The following is a 4,749-nucleotide window of genomic DNA, read 5'->3' on the forward strand; positions in this document are numbered from 1 at the left end:
AGCTAATAGTGTGAAGACACTTGGGGCCTGAGTTTGGGAAGAATACCCTCCCCTCCACATACATGCCTACTCCCGGCCCCCAAATCACCAACTATGCGAGAGCAGCTGGGACAGTGACTTGAGCGCCAGGGGTGGGACACATGAAACTCTGGGGCAGCAGGAGAGACCGTGTGTGTGCTAGGAGGGCCCAGAGGCCGCACAAATGACTCCAGTATAAGTCTCTGTATCTTCCACATAGGTCTGTATAAACATATAGAGAAGATGTTCGCCTTTTCCCCTTCTCTCTCTTCTGCTCTATGCTGCTTGCCACAGTTCCCGCTCCTTTTTCCACATGAGGGTGAAGGGAAGGGTTATGATGAGCAAGTCATCACTGAATTGCAATCAGACCCACATCCAGCAGCTTCTGGATCTTCTGCACTATTACAGGATTCTTCATGTGTCCGCTGAGTGCTTGGGGGTCCTTCTGCATCTGTTGCAGGATGAGCCACATGGCCAGGTCACTCATCTGCTGCACCTTGGCCATGGCCCATCGCTTCACATCTTCAGGGCTGTCATGTTGGTTGTACAGGACCATCATGTAGCCATGGTGAACATCTGCTACCTCCTTACAATGGAGTCCAGGTCTAGTGCCTTCTGGCAGACATCCATGGATTTTGTATGGTCCTTCATTGCTTCTCAGGGCAGCTGCTTTCCGTGTATAACCCTTGGTGAGGGTCAGTTCTAGCTGGATACACTCCTCACAGTCCTTGAGTGGCAGCTGAAACTCCAGGACTTTGATGAAGCAGGTAGCTCGACTGCTGTACAATTTGGTATCTCTTGGGTTCCTGTTTGATGGCTTCTGTATAGTGCTTCCTGGCCTGGGGATATTTCCAAAGCCAGGCCAGGGTTTATGTGGTCTAGCCACTCTTGCTCCTTCAGGATTTTCTCTGCCTGTTGGCATTTCTTGAGCACATCTGGGGTTCAGTGCTCTGCCAGAGATTTGTAGAAATGGATGGCATCCTTGTACTTTCCTTCTTTGAAATAGGCTCTGTCAATTTGACATAAGCTTTGGCAATCTGTCGAGGATAGTCTTTTGTCTAGCCTCTCTTCAATGGCCTTCTCACAAAGCTCCTGTCATTCACTCTCGTCGCCCTTTGTGAAATACATGGCTGCTTGATTGGTCATGCGAGTCATGTTGGTGGGGTCCTGGCCGTTGCTTCTGTCATACTGCTTCAAGGCTGTGTCAAAGTCTTTTTGCTTACAGGCATCCTTCCCCAACTTTTTCTTTCAGTGCCTGCTTATTATTCCCTGGAATATCTTCTTCCATTGGCTCTGACTTGGTCTCCTTTTAGGGAGAAGGTGGTGGTGGAGGTGTCTCAACTTCTTCCTCCTCATCCGTACTGCCCAGATAGCCTCGAAGGAGACACTGAGGGTAGTCACGATCTGGGGATGTTGCAGTTTTTGCCCAGGTCAGACGGCCTGTTTGACATTGTTCTATCAGTTCCTGGTAGGTAGGATCCATGAGCAGTGTCCTTGACCTGGGATCACTCTCCAACTTCTGGTGCAGATCGGACATGTTGAAAGCATTCTTGAATTTCATCTCTGCTGACTGAGGCTCGATATTCTGTAAACCCTCTTTGAGCTGAGGATCGTTTGCTTCATGTTTTAAAACCTTGTCATAGGTTCGAGTGGCGGATTTAAATAAGTTTAAGAACTCAAGAGCTGCTGCTTTTTGGAAATAGCCTTTGCCCCAGTCAGGTTTTAAGTCAATGGTTTTGCAACCATCCTCATAAGCCTTCTGGCGGTCTCTGTTCTTGGTGTAGGATGCTGAGCAATTGCTGGAGAGCACATGGGCCTGGGGGTCTGACTTCACTGCCTCAGAGCGGCACTGTAATCCACCATCCATGCTGCCAGCACTCAGGGCCTTATTGCCCTTCATTTTAGCTCATTTGCCTGCTCCATAGCCTGGCGGCAAACACCATTCAATAGACTTGATCTGCTCCCGGTTCGCAGACTAGAAGTTGTTTTTTTTTTTCTTTTTACATCTTTATTGGAGTATAATTGCTTTACAATGGTGTGTTAGTTTCTGCTTTATAACAAAGTGAATCAGTTATACATATACATATGTCCCCACATCTCTTCCCTCTTACTTCTCCCTCCCTCCCACCCTCCCTATCCCATCCCTCCAGGAGGTCACAAAGCACTGAGCTGATCTCCCTGCGCTATGCGGCTGCTTCCCACTAGCTATCTACCTTACATTTGGTAGTGTATATATGTCCATGCCTCACTCTCACTTTGTCACAGCTTACCCTTCCCCCTCCCCATATCCTCAAGTACATTCTCTAGTAGGTCTGTGTCTTTATTCCTGTCTTACCCCTAGGTTCTTCATGACATTTTTTTTTTCTTAAATTCCATACATACGTGTTAGCATACGGTATTTGTCTTTTTCTTTCTGACTTACTTCACTCTGTATGACAGACTCTAGGTCTATCCACCTCATTACAAATAGCTCAATTTCGTTTCTTTTTATGGCTGAGTAATAGTCCATGGTATATATGTGCCACATCTTCTTTATCTATTCATCTGATGATGGACACTTAGGTTGTTTCCATCTCCGGGCTATTGTAAATAGAGCTGCAATGAACATTTTGGTACATGACTCTTTTTGAATTATGGTTTTCTCAGGGTATATTGCTGGGTCATATGGTAGTTCTATTTGTAGTTTTTTAAGGAACCTCCATACTGTTCTCCACAGTGGCTGTATCAATTTACATTCCCACCAGCAGTGCAAGAGTGTTCCCTTTTCTCCACACCCTCTCCAGCATTTATTGTTTCTAGATTTTTTGATGATGGCCATTCTGACTGGTGTGAGATGATATCTCATTGTAGTTCTGATTTGCATTTCTCTAATGATGAATGAATTTGAGCATTCTTTCATGTGTTTGTTGGCAGTCTGTATATCTTCTTTGGAGAAATGTCTACTTAGGTCTTCTGCCCATTTTTGGATTGGGTTGTTTGTTTTTTTTGTTATGGAGCTGCATGAGCTGCTTGTAAATTTTGGAGATTAATCCTTTGTCAGTTGCTTCATTTGCAAATATTTTCTCCCATTTTGAGGGTTGTCTTTTTGTCTTGTTTATGGTTTCCTTTGCTGTGCAAAACCTTTGAAGTTTCATTAGGTCCCATTTGTTTACTTTTGTTTTTATTTCCATTTCTCTGGGAGATGGGTCAGAAAGGATCTTGCTGTGGTTTATGTCATAGAGTGTCCTGCCTATGTTTTCCTCTAAGAGTTTGATAGTTTCTGGCCTTATATTTAGGTCTTTAATCCATTTTGAGCTTATTTTTGTGTATGATGTTAGGGGGTGATCTAATCTCATACTTTTACATGTACCTGTCCAGTTTTCCCAGCACCACTTATTGAAGAGGCTGTCCTTTCTCCTGTACATTCCTGCCTCCTTTATCAAAGATAAGGTGACCATATGTGCATGGGTTTATCTCTGGGCTTTCTATCCTGTTCCATTGATCTATCTTTCTGTTTTAGTGCCAGTACCATACTGTCCTGATTACTGTAGCTTTGTAGTAGAGTCTGAAGTCAGGGAACCTGATTCCTCCAGCTCCATTTTTCTTTCTCAAGACTGCTTTGGCTATTCGGGGTCTTTTGTGTTTCCATACAAATTGTGAAATTTTTTTGTTTTAGTTCTGTGAAAAATGCCAGTGGTAGTTTGATAGGGATTGCATTGAATCTGTAGATTGCTTTGGGTAGTAGAGTCATTTTCACAATGTTGATTCTTCCAATCCAAGAACATGGTATATCTCTCCATCTATTTGTATCATCTTTAATTTCTTTCATCAGTGTCTGATAATTTTCTGCATACAGGTCTTTTGTCTCCTTATATAGGTTTATTCCTAGATATTTTATTCTTTTTGTTGCAGTGGTAAATGGGAGTGTTTCCTTGATTTCACTTTCAGATATTTCATCATTAGTGTATAGGAATGCCAGAGATTTCTGTGCATTAATTTTGTATCCTGCTACTTTACCAAATTCATTGATTAGCTCTAGCAGTTTTCTGGTAGCATCTTTAGGATTCTCTGTATACTATCATGTCATCTGCAAATAGTGACAGCTTTACTTCTTCTTTTCCGATTTGGATTCCTTTTATTTCCTTTTCTTCTCTGATTGCTGTGGCTAAAACTACCAAAACTATGTTCAATACGAGTGTTGAGAGTGGGCAACCTTGTCTTGTTCCTGATCTTAGTGGAAATGATTTCAGTTTTTCACCATTGAGGACGATGTTGGCTGTGGGTTTGTCATATATGGCCTTTATTATGTTGAGGAAAGTTCCCTCTATGCCTACTTTCTGGAGGGTTTTTATCATAAATGGTGTTGAATTTTGTCGAAAGCTTTCTCTGCATCTATTGAGATGATCATATGGTTTTTCTCCTTCAATATGTTAATATGGTATATCACATTGATTGTTTTGCGTATATTGAGGAATCCTTGCATTCCTGGAATAAACCCCACTTGATCATGGTGCATGATACTTTTAATGTGCTGTTGGATTCTGTTTGCTAGTATTTTGCTGAGGATTTTTGCATCTATGTTCATCAGTGATATTGGCCTGTAGTTTTCTTTCTTTGTGACATCCTTGTCTGGTTTTGGTATCAAGGTGATGGTGGCCTCGTAGAATGAGTTTGGGAGTGTTCCTCCCTCTGCTATATTTTGGAAGAGTTTGAGAAGGATAGGTGTTAGCTCTTCTCTAAATGTGTGATAGA

General features: G+C 42.6%; 1 pseudogene; it reads right to left on the reverse strand.

Annotated features, from left to right (window-relative positions):
• Window positions 1–367: 367 nt before the first annotated feature.
• Window positions 368–1,941, reverse strand: LOC132430703 (stress-induced-phosphoprotein 1 pseudogene; annotated as a pseudogene).
• Between the last annotated feature and the right edge of the window lie 2,808 nt (window positions 1,942–4,749).

Source organism: Delphinus delphis, chromosome 9, assembly GCF_949987515.2.
Source record: "Delphinus delphis chromosome 9, mDelDel1.2, whole genome shotgun sequence".
In the NCBI taxonomy this organism is placed as follows: domain Eukaryota; kingdom Metazoa; phylum Chordata; class Mammalia; order Artiodactyla; family Delphinidae; genus Delphinus; species Delphinus delphis.